Source organism: Bufo gargarizans, chromosome 5 (genome assembly GCF_014858855.1).
Source record: "Bufo gargarizans isolate SCDJY-AF-19 chromosome 5, ASM1485885v1, whole genome shotgun sequence".
Taxonomy (NCBI): Eukaryota; Metazoa; Chordata; class Amphibia; order Anura; family Bufonidae; genus Bufo; species Bufo gargarizans.
In genome coordinates, this window is record NC_058084.1 from 30375712 (window position 1) to 30392378 (window position 16667).

The following is a 16667-nucleotide window of genomic DNA, read 5'->3' on the forward strand; positions in this document are numbered from 1 at the left end:
AACCATAATAGAAAATGCTCTCTTTTCTGCAGAGCCGCGGAACGGAACCACGGATGCGGAGACGCCGGACAGCACACAGTGTGCTGTCCGCATCTTTTGCGGCCCCATAGAAATGAATGGGTCCACACCTGTTCCGCAAAATTGCCCTTACTCAAACTAGTGCTGCGTCCTATTTAATGTTTTCCGTATGTCCGTATTTCTGTTCCGTATTACGGACAAAGATAGTACTGTTCTATTAGCGGCCAGCTGTTCCGTTCCGCAAAATACGGAATGCACACGGACGTCATCCGTATTTTTTGCGGATCCGTTTTTGCAGACCGCAAAATACATACAGTCGTGTGCATGAGCCCTTAGGGGGCAAACGTTTTTTGCTTTCAGTATACTGGCCGTTTTTTTAGTTCAGTATGCGTTACTTATACTGAACTATTCATTTCAATGGGTCAGCAAAAAAAAAAAAAAGAAAAGTGTCTCCATGTACATTCCGTTTCCGTATTTCCGTTCAAAGATAGAACATGTCCTATTATTGCCCACAAATCACGTTCCGTGGCTCCACTCAAGTCCATGAGTCCGCAAAATGTACTCTGTATGTCTTCCATATCTGTTCCGTTTTTTTCAGAACCATCTATTGGAAATTTTATGCCCATCCCAATTTTATCTATGCAATTACTGTATAATTTATATGCCATACGGAAAAACAGAATGGCGGAAACACTACTGAAACAAAAAACGTCTCCGTTAAAAACGGCCTGCAAAACACTGAAAAAGCCATATGGTCGTATGCATGAGCCCTAAATGTGATTATATATTTTTTTGTCTTATCTGAGGTTTGTATGGGAGTCTGAGCTGGGGCCTCATTAACATTGAGATTCTGAGCTGAGGTCTGATTAAGGGCTTGTTCACATACGTATTTTGCGGTCCTCAAATTGCGGATCCACAAAACATGGATGCCGTCCGTGTGCCCTCCGCAGTTTGCGGAATGGAATGGACGGCCCTTTATAGAAATGCTTTGTCCGCAAAACGGAAATTTTTGCGGGGCTACGGAACGAAGCAAAGGATGCAGACAGCACAAGGTGTCTCCTACATGGGTACGGTTGGACTCCTGGATCACTTGCAATAAAATGAGTGCTGTGCTAGTAGGAGTAATTGAGGAATTTGCAGCAGTAACTGAGATCCAGACCTTAGGTAAAGTTCAAACTTGTCTTTACTAGTTGCAGCTCTCATCCAAGCAAGGTACAGCAATAGTCTTTAGTCCCAGCAGGTATTGGCAATGTGTGGCAGAAATTTGGCTTCTGCGCCGACTATGTTCTGCTGTCTTGGGGACTGACTTGCTGAGGAGGAATATGGCTTCTCCTGGTGTCTGGACTTTGACTCAGTTATTGTCTCAGGGTATGCTTCTTCCTGTAACTGGGAGGTGGCTGTTTGCTTTCTTCCAGCTGAGGCTGCAAGGCTCAGGCTGGGGATGATGATCAATTGTCTCAGCCAAGACAAGATCCTGGCTTTGGATCCCTATATCTGGGAGCTCCTACTCGCACAGCCTTCCCCTAGCTGGGGTGGCTGGCACAAAACTTCCTTCCCCACCCATGAGGCAGGATATGGAATAATCCACTCTGCTCTCAGAGGGGGGAGCTGAACTGGAATATACTATTCCAGCTCAGAAACACTAAACTGGCTTAAGTCTGTTAACACATTGCTGCCACCTGCTGGTGAACACGAAAATTACAGCAATCTACATTTACATGGCTTAGAATGCACATTTGTGAGGATATTATGTGAAATTAGATCCGATGACAATGTAGATGCTCTTAACAGGTTGTAGCGGGGTGAAAGTTTCATAACACAACTCTGGAGTGTGACACAGGCAATCAATATCCTGACACTGTACAAACTGTTTAATGTTGCAGGACCACAAGTTACTGTATAACCCTAGCCCAACTCCTTGGGCCTTGATGCACACAGCTTCACTGGTGCAGGATGTCAAGGCCTGCAAGTTTACAGGTAAACCAGCAACAATTTAAAGGGGTATTCCCATTTAAATCTCTCCTGGCGGGGGGAGGGGGGGACGACGACAAAGGGATTAGGTGATTTATTTTTTCTTTTAAAGTCCATCGGGAGCTCGCCATACACAATAGATTGTTGTCCAGTCCGGCTGAAAACTGGGTTCAGCTGACAATACACTAAAAAGGTGTATGAGGGTTTTTATACATTTATAGCAAGTGGACCCATTCACTGTCCGCATCCGTTGCTCTGTTCCGTGGCCCCGCAAAATAACATATCCTATTCTTGTCCGCGCTTTGCAGACAAGAATAGGCAATTATACGCAAATTACGGAACGCGCACGGACGCCATCTGCAATTTGTGGACCGTAAAACACACAACGGTCGTGTGCATGCAGCCAAAGGGTGAGGAATTTGTCAGTAATGGTTCCGCTTTCTGTAGGCTAGCATTTTTGATAACCAAGGTACTTTTAGGTTTTATTATGTGTCTTGCCACTTTAGCATATGGCTAGTGGCTAGCACTGCTGGAGTACAGCTGGCCAGGATCCCACCGGTATCAGTGTAGTGGTGATCTCAGAAATCCAATGGCTCACAGTGCGAGTCGCATAAGTGTGACCCCTGAATTGCAAGAAATCCAACTCTGCCGGGTTCTCTTATTTCTTCCTATTACTACAAAAATCTACTGATTGACTTCCTATCAGCTTATCAAGTTATCCTATATCTAGATAGAAAACTTAAGGGCCCTTGACACGGGCCGAGAATTACACAGATTATTGCTAACAAGCGTTCATAGTAACCACCGAACCATCCTGGCCATTTGCTGTAATAGCATCCCGTGTAAAGGGACTTTTAGGGTTCATTTACACGTCCGCATCTGTTTTGCGGAACGGGTGTGGACCCATTCATTTTCAATGGGCCGCAAAAGATGCGGACAGCACACAGTGTGCTGTTGGCATCCGCACTACCGTTCCACGGCCCAGCAAAAAAATAAAAATAAAATATAGAACATGCCCTATTCTTGTCCGCAGCCATGGACAAGTAAAGGCATTTCTATTATAGTGATGGCAAAATGCGGAACGCACTTGGCCGGTGTCTGTTTTGTGAATCCGCAAAATAGTTGCATGTGTGAATGGACCCTTAGACTGGGGACAGCGACTGAGTGTGTGCTAACTCTGCACAGCACTGTGGAATACATTGGCACTATATAGGAGACATGAATACATACTGGGGCCCCTTCTTTCCTCCTCCCGTGGCTGCAGTGAAGAGTTGTATGTAGCACGACCAGTCATTCAGTCCATGTCTATGGGCTGCTCGGATGTCATATCTCCATGCTCGGCCACCACTCCACACGATTCCTCACTACAGCCGTCCAAAAAGTCATGTTGAGGTCCCCTATTCTAGTAACGATTAGAGGGATCAGCAACATTTACCAGTCTACACGATAGGTGATAATACATGTGACTAGTTGGAAAACTACTCTTAAAGGGGTTGTCCAGGATTTTCATATTGATGGTTTATCTTCACAACAGGTGGTCTTTGATTAAAAGGACAAAGTTGGATGTCAAAGACCGGCATACCTCACACCGCAGGAGGATGCACTTCATTTATGAAAAGGTGCCTTTTACTTTTTTAATGCAGTTCCAGCTTTTTTAAATTCTTTATATTTTAAACATTTTTTTTTTTTCAACTCCTATAGAGATGGGAGCGTAGGACAGAAACACTCGGAGGGGGGGAGAAATCAGATGCACCATACCTAGCGCATGCCGTGTTTAGTCAACCTCCCAAAATAAAAAGTGTTGTCAGTAGAATTCAGTACAGACGTTAACATCTGGTCACATAAAAAATAAGGGACCGGCCTAAAGGGTACCTCCAACGAGGTTGTCGACGGTCTGCTATTTCCTAGAAAACTGTACAAAGCTGAAATCCTATGCAGGAGAGGCTTATGCAGCTGTACTAGCAACTGACCGCTCGCTCTTGGACCATCACCTTTGGTGGTTGTGGCCAGGATCGCAGGGCATCACTGTAGAGGTGTTTCCTTAGAAATGAATGGGGTTGCAGCACGAGTTGCTTGTGTGCCACAACTGCGACCCCTGAATTGCGAAAAGTCTAGCAGTGTTGATTATTATTTTTATTATTTTTTGAGATTCAGGGGGCGCAGTCATGGCACACATGCTACCCCCATTCATTTCTAAAGGGAACACCGCTACACTACAGTGCCCCTGCAATCCCAATCCTGGAGGCGACAGCTGTCACTGTGTAGCCGCATGTGTACCCCATACTATAGGTTTCCTCCTGACGCGAGTATTTAAGTAGTGCAAATAAAGAGGACTAAGCCAATCAGTCATACAATATTTTATTTTCATAAGGTTTACATAAAAATAACACTCACCAAGTTGAACACAGACAAACTAATTGTACATTTTTTTGTGTTAGTTTATATTATGCTACACACTTTTTATTTGGCAAAGTGCTGTAAATTTATTTAACTTTTTTTTTTATATACTCACAGAACCATACAATCACTCCACCCCAAAAAATAAAAAAAAAAACACGACCAAACCGTTCAAGAGGATGTGGCTCAAAAACAAAGCTGCCGTCTATGCATAGTTGCATGTATACAAAACACACTTACACACATTCTTGGAAATGTCCCTTTTGTATCTTCAAGTTATTGCAGGTAACAATGAGATTATAAAAATCCAAAAATATCTTACTAATAACAGTCAGGTTAGGGAAACCAACGTATGGAAATGCAAAAACAGCAAACCATCTGTACCAACAAATATCCTCCGGTAAGTAGAACTGGCCGCACCCAAGATCCCCACCACCCTCCACCAAGAGCTGACCACATGCAGGGCCTACTCTTGGTTAAAGTGATCAGATCACATATATGTTCCCCGTCAGGCCCTGTTCACACTAGTGTCATGGCATTTTATTTTTAATGGGGCAATGGCAACTAGGTCAGATACCTATTCTGACAGCTACTGATGAATCCTGATGGACCTCCATGGCTAATAAATGAGGTTCAGCAAGTTTCTTGAACAGCAACAATATCTCTGAAGACTGTGCTGTTCTTGGCATCAAAAGTACCAGAAACCCCAACAAAAAGGGAAACACAAGTGTGAACAGAGCCTTAGTGCAGCAGGAAGAGAACGGCACACAGGCTGCTTTCACAGGGCAGTGTGTGGTCCATGTGACTACCAAATTTTCCAGGCTGACCATGGCTGGTCTGACCCAAGCTTACTATATCAAATGGTGCTGTGAGCGCCAGCTGGACCCTTGGGTCCTGTACTCACAGCATCATTTTGAGTATGGGACAGTCGACCCACAGTCAGGCTGGAACTGTCAGGGCACCTGCACACGTATTACAGTACCAGCAAGGTGTACGAGATAACACAAACCTCATGTACACTTTGCAGATTTTTTTTTCTGTCCTGAAATTTACCTGTAGCATGCCAATTATGCTTGCGGATTTCACCTTTTTCAATTAAAGGATGAGATCTGCATTAAAATCTCAAGTCCACACCAAAAACCACTGTTAGAAATTGCAGATTTTGGTGCGGATATGCTGCAGAAACGCCCACAAGTCTTCACAGAAATTCACGTAGATCTTATGTGCATTAGGGTGCCTTCACATGTTGCTGATTTCATTGCAGAAATTTCCACGACTGAAAATCAGTTCCATTCATTTGAATGAAGCAGCAAACATGGATTTCTGCAACAAGACCCGCAGAGTGTGACTGCACCCTTAGAGCTCACACATGGCTGTTGCCCCGCCGTGGCTGTATCGCGGGCCGCATACGGCGGCTCCGCAATACACAAGGCACCGGCCGTGTGCAGCCTGCATCACGGGTGCGGACCTGTTCCCGTGGGGTTTCTGGCCGTGCCTCCGCACCGCAAAAAAGTAGTGCATGACTACTTTTTGCGGTGCGGACAGTGGACCCCATTTAAGTGAATGGGTTCCATGATCCGCATGCGGCTTCCCCACGGTTGGTGCCCATGCATTGCGGACTGCAATTTGGGATCCGCAGCACGGAGCCCTTACGTTCGTGGGCATGAGCCCTTATTCACACATGGCTGTGTGAAAGCAGCCTTAGACAGTAGTTTATTTCCAATAAAACCATTTACAGGCCTGAAAATCAAAATTGGGTCAGGATAATGCTACATTCACATGAAAATAACTGTATGATGGCAGTTTAAGGCTACATTCACACGACCGTATGCATTTTGCAGTCCGGGAAAAAATACGGATGACCTCCGTGTTAGATCTCTTTTTTTGCAGATCTATTATGACAACTGTAAGAAACACGTGAAATTGACAGTTCAACCATTTTTAAATGTGTGAATGTAGCCTAAGGCCTGATGCACATGACCTATCCGTTTTGCGGTTCACACAGATGACATCCGTGTTGCATCTTTATTTTATTTTTTTGCAGACCCATTGACTTCAATGGGTCTGTGGTCCACATTTTGCAGCCAATAGGACATGTTCTATCTTGTTGCAGAACAGACACAAGGATGACATCTGTGTCTGTTCAGTTTTTTTTATTTCATTTTTTAGGACTCCTAGAAATGAATGGGCCCGTCGTGTGTCCCTTTCAAATCGCTAAACTCCTGGTTCTTTGTGAGAAGTTTCTTATATACTCTCTTAACAAGATAGTAAGAAATCTAAGACATAGTACATTAATAAAAAAGTAGCAGACTGAGTAAAAACGCCTTAAAATGGAGAATATGAAATATTAATCTTACCTTCCATACTATTCTGAATCAAAATGCTACCCAAAAAAAAGGTAGAAAGGTGTAAATAAAGAATACATAATTGTAACAAGAAAAGCCAGCGACGCGTTTATTTTCTGCTATTCTATACAAGTTCAGATAACATGTTACTTGTTGCATACTTAACCAGAGACCTGAGCAATTACATACGTTTAGTAACCCCTGAATGGATTTTCGTATGGGCCGCATTTACGGTCGCAATCGTCAGACACCAGCGGTTCTATGAAACTAGGCCTGTTTGAGATCAACAAGCCTGATCCTTTCTTCCCCTAGAGGGCACGGACGCTAGCTTATTCCCCTCTCACCTAAAATAAACTAGCACGCTGTTGCGACCACAAATGATACCCTAACAAGGTCATGTGAAGCTGGCCCTACAGTGCCTTGTTTAAAGCGAAGGCAAGTTATCACAGAAAGTATGGCGCAGCAGTAAGCCTTCATTCCCCTCTCCGGCAGCAGATCCAGCAGGCTGTTCTGGTGGAGAGCAGCCTGCTGGATTTCGCCAGATCCTATAGTTCACCGCCGGATCGCCGTTGACTATAATGGGGTCCGGCTGCTTTCCGGCATTAATGCCTGCTGGCAAAAAAACATTGCATGCAACGGTTCTTGGTCCGGCTGCAGCATTTGCGCCGGATCAGCTTGCTGCAGATGTGATCGCGGCCTAAGTGGGTAGACTATGGAATTGCTACCCCAATAACGCTTCTAAGAGGAGCAGTCAATGCTTTGTGCGAATGCTATGCTTTCTGAATTATGACTGCCCCGTATGCGATCCCATAAAATACCCATAATAAAAAAAAACACTTCAACATGCAAAACTAACAATGTTAGACAAAGCACTTATAAATCTCTACATAAAAACACGGAACGTAAAATAAATCAAAGCTCAAAGTTACGGACTGCTAAATTTATTGCAAAAAATAAATGGATTATCTAATAAGGGCAATAAAACACATAAGAATTACTATGAAAACTCAAGTTTTCTCTCTGCCGCTTGCTGTCGGGCTGGGGAATGTCCTGCACGAATTATTCACTGTGGACGCAGCAGGTTACGTCACCGAGGCCTCGCGTCTACACAGGAACTGTATAGTGTAATAGAACTTTTTTAAATTCCTCTATTTTTCACAGGTTTCTGCAAACCCTTTAAAGGGCATCTGTCAGCAGATTTGTCCCTATGACACTGGCTGACCTGTTACATGTGCACCTGGCAGCTGAAGGCCTCTGTGTTGGTCCCATGTTCATATGTGCCCGCATTGCTGAGAAATATGATGAATATATGCAAATTAGCCTCTAGGAGCAACAGGGGTGTTGCCGTTACACCTAGAGGCTCTGCTCTCTCTGCACTTTGACAGGACCAGACTGTGTAAACGTGATCACACCTGGTCCTGTCAAAGTGCAGAGGACGCGGCAGTTGGAGAGAGCAGAGCCTCTAGGTGTAACAGCAACGCTCCTAGAGGTTCATTTGCACATATTAAAAACATGTTTCTCAGTAATGCGGGCACATATGAACATGGGACCAACACAGATGCCTTCAGCTGCCAAGCGCACATGTAACAGGTCAGCCAGTGTCATAGGTACAGAACTGCTGACAGATGCCCTTTAAAGGGGGGAGTCTCAGAACAGACCCTGATGGCATATTGTTAAGATATGCCAGCAATGTCCAACTGGCAGGGGTCCTACTGCTGTAGCCCCCACTGATTGCTTAAAGGAAATAACAGTGACACTATGAAAACTTCCATTTTGCCAATGACTTTAATGGGCCGACTGTGGCCACTGAAGAAAGCCAAGCAGCAGTTTTTATACCACCACTGCCACTTTTGGCAACTTGCAGGAGAATGGCACTAACTACCTTGGCGGTATATCCTAGAGACACGTCACCAGTGTCTATGCTGAAACTACTTGAAGGCCAGCTGCACACCTTGCGGAATACGTGTGGCTTTTCTGTGTGGATTCCCGTGCAGAAAAATAAAAATTAAACGCAGCGTAGTACAGTTCAAGCCAAGTGTATGACACAAACCTCATGTTACACTTTGCGGATTATTTCTGTGTGGAAGTTGACCTGCCGTGCAGATTTCCAAATCTGCAGCATGTTCACTATCTTTGCTATTTTAGCTACAGATTTCGCCCTTATCAATGGAAGAGTGAGATCTACGGCAAAACTGTATCTGTTAGACATTGCACATATTGGCGCAGAAATACACGGAAACTTGTGCAGATTTTATGTGCGTTCGCCCACACTGGACGAGTCCTGAGGATTCCTGACAGTAATCAGCCTCTCCATCCTGAAACCTCAGCTTACAAGGAATATATTGTATTTTAAAATAACAGCTCAAAATCCGCAGCAAAGACAATTTACAGCGTAACGCATTTACAATTTTTTTCTAAAGGGTGTAACCACAACTGGCAAGGAAGGGGTTAATATAGAAAGCACAATGGACGCCTGCACGGTAATAGCATGTATAGAGGGTCTGTGCGGCTCGGACAGCTGTCAGGTCTTCCCGCCCAGCCACCTAGGATGTTCAGCTCATTAGCAATGCAGGAGACATTACAATGTCACTGACAGTTGGCAGGTGTCATATACAAGTGTGAAGGGCATTTGCCAAAATTTATTATGCGTATTAGACCCTTCTTTATAGAAAAATGAGGCATAGTAAACCGGAGATGTAAAATGTGCCTTTTTTTTTTACCGTGTTAGCGCTAAAAACTGGTATTAAGTAGATCAGCTCTGAGCGTGACACAAGCGACGCATCTAGCGAGTTCTTTGGGAGCCATTCTGATAAATTTGCCACAAATTCTGCCTGTCTAGTCCGAGTTTACAAGCGATTTTCACATTCCCACAGCCACCTTTTAAAGGGGTCTTCCGGCTGTAATAAGTTTTAGAACTATTAGATTGGTGGGGGGGTCCTACCACTGGAACAATAATGGGAATAACTTTCCACAACTGGAATATCCCTTTAATAAGCAATAAAATAAATATAAAATTTTTATCAAGGACGTATCAGCAAACGGCACACAAATTTCTGGCTGCAGAAGTCAGTAAATGGGGTCTGATTTTAGCCCTCCTGTCTCATTTCAAAGACTCAATTTTCGGTGCAGATGTTTTTTGTTCCTCCCCTCACTGCCATCTGCTTGGAAATGTATGCCGAGCAGTCTGCTCTATAGAATCGCTCTCCATTCAGAGAGGAGGCGGCTGAACGGCTACATTCAGAGGAGGGTCTCGACACCCTACTGTGACTCAATTACTGACGATCGCTAAAGATTCTCATTAAGATCAGCAAGACGATACACTTCTAGATCGCGCCAGCAACCTGCGCTGGAAAATAGATCATTTTATGGTAACTATTAGAGATGAGCGAATTTCCACTTATGAAATTCGTTCAAGCTTCGTTGGTGGTGAAAGCAGAATTGCGTTATGGATTCTGTTACCACGGACCATAACGCACTTCTATGACGGAATGCTTTAGAGGCATTCCGTCATAATAGAAGTCTATGGGCTGCAAAACGGATCCGTCCCATTTCCATTATGCAGGGGAGTCCTCTCCCGGATCGGACGAACCGATCAGTTATGCAGCCCACAGACTTCTATTATGACGGAATGCCTCTAAAAGGCATTCCATTATGCATTCCGTTATAGAATTGCGTTATGGTCCATGGTAACGGAATCCCTAACGCAATTCACATTTCACCACCAAACGAAGTGTGGACCAACTTCAAAATATGAAATTTGCTCATCTCTAGTAACCATCTATCCTCGCCCCTATTGATACGCCTGCATTCATATGCAAAGAAAAGGACTTATTGTCTTAAATCAAGTGTATGTTAAGTCTGTTCTTTACATTTTTTGGTGTTTTTCCTCCCCTAATCTAATAGTGGTTGTGAAAACATATATAATATTTTGTAATATATACGCTGACATAGACTAAGGCCTATTTCAGACTTGCATTGTTATTTTCCGGTATTTAGATCCGGCAGAGGATCTCAATACCGGAAAATAAATGTTTCCGTTTAGTCCTCATGCATTCTGAATGGAAAGAGATCCGTTCAGGATGCATCAGAAGGTCTTCTGTTCCGCCAGCATTCCGTTTTGTGACCGGACACAACGGCTGCAAGCTGCCGTTTTGTGTCCGGTCATAAACAGAAAAAACTGAGCCGTCACTGAAAACAATGCAAGGCAATGAGGACAGATCCGGCTTTTTAGGCTTCTTTAAAAAAAAAGGATCTGTCGCCCATTGACTTTCAATGTACTTACTGACGGATCCGCTTTTTTCTGTTTTGATTTCACACAACTGCATCCTAGCGGAACGGATGCATCCTGATGTGCAAAATCAAAACGGATCCATTTAATTCCGGTATTTAGCTCCTCTGCTAGATCTCGATACCGGAATTAACAACGCAAGTGTCAAAGTAGCTTAATCCTTTACAGAAAGCTAACACTTCATGTCATTTTTCAGGTTGCGCAGTGGACACTGAAAGGCAGCAGTCATCTCCTCACCGGAGGGCCGGATTACAGTGACAGGCAACGCTTGTATTGTAAGGGTCCATATGGGATGTAGAAATGTCTGCTGCAAATACATGTTTAAAATAAAACGCAACAAATCCTACATGTGGTTTCTGCCACAAAGATGGCTGTGGATTTCACAGTCTCAATTGAAAAGGACGAAATCCACAGGGGAGATCAGTAGAATAAAATTGACATGCTGCAGATTTCAAGTCCTCACCGCAGGTCAATTTACACAGTGGATTTTGTACTCCACGTGTGGATGAGATTTCGTAAACTCTCATCCACTTTGTTGGTGGTGTATAACGCTGTAGATCTGCCATGATGGCACATATCCGCCACGTGTGAACCCCCCCCCTACAGCGAGAGGCAGTGAACACCGGATCCACCATGGACAGTAGGCAATGGGGACAGCACAGCTCCTCCGACCGGGCACTCTCCCATACAAGTCAGACGGTAGTTTTATGATTTGGTATGCTTATAGTTAGGTGCCTACTGTGATATAGATATATCATAATATAACCAAGTTCTAAAAAGTGAATATACTTTTAAGATATAGTTCAAGTTAGATAAAAACCAAAGATGATGCACCTTAAAGCTGAATGACCTATGAGATCGGAGGGGTACAACTCCCGGGACCACCATCGATCAGCTGTTTAAGGAAGCTGCAGCGCTCTCGCGAGTGCCACGGCCTTCCTGCAGCACAGCGCTGTACATTCTATAGTGGCTGTGCTTGGTACTGCAGCTCAGCCTCATTTGAATGGGACTGAGCAGTGCTTAGGCCATGTGACCGCCAGTGACAGTGATGTCACAGGCCTAGGATAAGCTGTGAGAAGGCCACGGCACTCACAGGAACACTGATGCCTCCCCAAACAGCTGATAGACAGTGGTCCCAGGAGTCGGCCCCCACCGATCTCATATTCATGACCTATAACGAGTATAGGTCATTAATCTACAAATTCCAGAGAACCATCATCTTGTTTGTGACCACTAAACCACCAGCATCTCATTATTGAGCCAGTGTTTACAGTCCCAAACCTGCCCATAGCAAACCCATCCACCTCCTGTAAAGAATAGTAAATGAAATTCAAACTTACCAGGTGAAGAGTCCGGGACTCTACATCAGCGGCATTGAGCACAGTCACAGTAAAGCAAAAGGTCCTTGGCTTCGTCAACACAATTTGAATACTGCTGAAGAGTCCAGGACTCTTCTCCTGGCAAGTTTAAAATTTCATTTACAAATCCTTTGTGACGGATGGCTTACTACGAGCAGGTTTGGTATCCTAAACCCCAGCAGTGCAAGTTGGTGCTTTAGTGACCTTACACCACATTTGAACTCCGCAAAATACGGCTACAAGGTAATTTCAATATATTCTAAGCATAGAAACAAATACATAACCTAAAAATACAAAGTAAACGTATTGCATATATAGACGTAATAGGGATATAGCGACTCCGTACGTGGTGCCAGTGGTCATAACAAATTCATTTCAAGTACAAGACACTTGTTATGCAATAGGCCTTAGTACAGCACAAACCATGTCATAAACACTCACAGAAGAGCGATTAATAGTCCATCTATAGCACTGACTTTGGGCAGGACTGAACATCTTGGAGTGCCCACAGTACGGGATGCCTCCCTACCCAAGCTGCTATCTAGGTAGACATCACACCATAAACCGGTCATCAGCTGCTCAATGGGGTCATTTATGCAGGCAGCACACTGCTCCATGTACACAGCTGATAACAAGCACACTGTATGGAGGCGATCGTTTGTCCCTATACATTGCAATGGCTTTAAATGCAGGTAACCACTGCAGACAATGCTATCAATGCTCGTTACCGGGCACAATATCTGCCTGTGTAAAAGGACCCGCAGTTGGCAGTCCAATGCTCATTTAATAATTAGGTTTCATTTGACTCCACCATACATGCTTGGCTGAGAAAAGCCTCATTATTTCAACAGGAAAAGCGAGAGGGGGGAAAAAAATAAAAAAATAAAAATGCACCTCCCGCAGAGGCTTCTCTCCCGAGAGAACAAGGATCAGGCATATCAAAACCCAAACATGCACAATCCCTTACATTGCCCCAACCTCTGCTATCGGGAGACGGGCAGAAGGACCCAATGCACAGAAAGTAGTCCTGACTGTGGCATGGTTCATGAAAAGGTAAGGGGGAACACAATAGTAAAAAAAAAAAAAAAAAAAATATTAAGAGATTAAACAAAAATAAAAAAAAGTTATAAAACTATTAAAGAACAAAAAACACACACACGTTATAGGTTCTCATCTTACATTAAGTACTAACTTATTCATATGTTCGGCTTAATTACTTTAAAAAAAGTTTTTCTGGACTGATGTATTGATCACCTATCCATAGGACAAGCTGTCACACCACAGCGCCATACACTGTAGTGGCCACTTCTGGGTACTGCGGTGCAGCTCCCATTCATTTGAACAGGAGCAGAGCTGCAGTACCCAAGAACTGCCACCACACGGTGGACAGAGCAGTGGAGTTCAAGTGCCGTGCAAGGTTTACTTCATGGAACCACGGCTACAGGTGGCAGCAGATCAGATCGGTGGGGTGTCGGACCCTCACTGATCTGATATCGATGACCTACCCTATGGATAAGTCATCAGTAATTTAGTCTGGAAAACTCCTTTAACCCTGAGAACAGTTCAGAATATAAAAACAATATTATATAGACATAGTAACTGACGACAAGGATCTGGAATTGGGGTATATAAAGAAACGTCAAACTGTAAAATCATATCAGCTTTTATGATTCAACAGCACTACAAAAAAAATAAAAAATAATAAAGCTGTGCCATGATTGGTTGGTACTGGCAACAACAACAAGCCAAGAAAAAGGCTCATCCCGGAAAGTCAGCCATATTTATGGCAGCAACATCATGGAGAAGGGACTAGTAGCATAAGTCACCTTCATATCAGACTCCTTGCCCCGCAGCAGATTATATCTGGAGTCTGGCTGGCTGCCATCAGTCGCTGCTTCATTTTCCCTTGCACTAGTTTGCATAATTCTCTCTTTCACTAAGATTTCCTCCCCGAATCAAGCGGCAGATCCTTCTATTGGCGCCATTACCTTCTTCCTCCATAGATTATAACAATCCCGTTGATCCATATCAGAGCGGGAGCCTCCCGACCGTCCAGAGGCAGATGTAGGGAAGGAGTGAGGATGTTAGATTTTCCACAAATCGGCAGTGTGTGAACAAACCCTTATTCTCCTAGGAAATAAGCCTCTGGCAGCGCCTTGCTTCCCTCTCCTCCCACTGAGGCCTTCATCGGGTGGACAGGTGCTCTATAAGCCCACGGCCATCATACGTGTATGGCCAATTCCGCAATCCTACCATTAACATTTATGTTGAGGACCAGGTATGTAGGCCTATAGATCTCCGGCCTCTGCTGCCCTGCTTGGGTCCCTGAATGTAAACTTCTGAATTGATGCCGCTGCAGCCAATCACTGACTGCAGCGCAGACCTGCTCCCCTTGCGACATGTGGCAATTGGTTTACATCCAGCAGTGTGCCAGCGACAGGAAGCAGGTAGGTATGCTTCCCTGCATTGGTCTGCCCAGAAACACCCCCCCCCCTCCCCCAAACGTGCACAACCCTAATAAAAATAAAAAAAATTATATATTTCCGAAGACCAACAACAATGATGTTGCCTACATACCTGACCGCACATGCATTTCCTGCAGGCCCTTTATTCCCACGACCAGATACCAATGCACACGGACAGAGATCCATCTACAATCGGTGCCTGCCAACTGTTTTGAAGCTGCAACTCCCAGCATGCTTTGATTGTCTGCCACTGTCAGGGCATGCTGAGAGTCGTACACACAACTGCATATTACAGGATGCCGCTAGGAATATCATAAAGTATATAGGACATAAATACAACACCTTCCTATTCTTCTAATACTGGGACACTTTATAAACCCTTCATCTCTGGAACGACTTGCCTTCGTGAAAGGTCTGCGGCTCGCTGGGAGTTCTGCGCTCAACAAGCAGTAAGACTAAGGCCTCATAACACAACCGTATTGTATGCCGCGTTCTGCGAGAGGTCCCATTGAACACAGCGCTGGAAAATCGCTGCTTTTATGAGAAAACTGTGTCCGATACGCGGCATGCTGCAATCTATTTCTAATGCAGACTCTGCAAGGGTTGCCACCATATTGGGATTGGAGATACAATCTTAAAGGGAACCTGTCACCCAAAAATCGCCTATTAAGCTGTTTACAGTACCTTATAGTGCTGTATACTCGTTTCTTGATGCACTTTTTGTTCGTTTTCCCGCATGTCTGCTCATTCAGAAATCGATGTTATATTCAGCTGCTGCCCCGTGCTTCAAGTCAGGCTTGAAGTCACGGGGGCAGCGGCCTCGGCGTCTTACATGGCCCTCTCCCCGCCCCCTGCCTCTGTTACTGACAGCCGAACTCCGAATCCGGGACCGCGCTCAACGGCCGCATGCGCAGTAAAGGGCGGCAGGAGCGCGGTCCCGGCTGCCGCGCGTACTACGCGCCGTCTTACTTTCGCCGCACTGCGCATGCGCCCGACATCCTGTATCAAACGCGCCCGCGCCCAGATGCCGGGCGCGGGCGCGTTTGATACAGGATGTCGGGCGCATGCGCAGTGCAGCGAAAGTAAGACGGCGCGTAGTACGCGCGGCAGCCGGGACCGCGCTCCTGCCGCCCTTTACTGCGCATGCGGCCGTTGAGCGCGGGTCCCGGATTCGGAGTTCGGCTGTCAGTAACAGAGGCAGGGGGCGGGGAGAGGGCCATGTAAGACGCCGAGGCCGCTGCCCCCGTGACTTCAAGCCTGACTTGAAGCACGGGGCAGCAGCTGAATATAACATCGATTTCTGAATGAGCATACATGCGGGAAAACGAACAAAAAGTGCATCAAGAAACGAGTATACAGCACTATAAGGTACTGTAAACAGCTTAATAGGCGATTTTTGGGTGACAGGTTCCCTTTAATGCATTTCAGTGGGGTATTTGGAATCACACACACACACCACAGCTGCATGACTGTAGCGTCAGTGTTTTGGCACACCAGCCACATGTGCAATGGTAGTGAACGAGAACCTGAAGCGCCAAGTTTCAGGTAACCATTTTCTGCTGTTTAAATTACCCTACTGTCCAGCGTACCTAAAAAGGTGGCCATACACTGTAGGTAGCCACAGGACAGATGTCATTCCTCTGACGCTATCCCTCCCGAACCCCCACAAGCTCAGCAGGTGTTCTCATTTTGGGGGAAGGTGTCAGGACTCCCCCATGCACTTTAGATGTTCAGCTGGTGACTCCAAAATCTTAAAGTTCGCTCTACGTGTATGGCCACCTTATACACCACAGTGCCTATAAGTATAGCTACAAAAACACAGAAA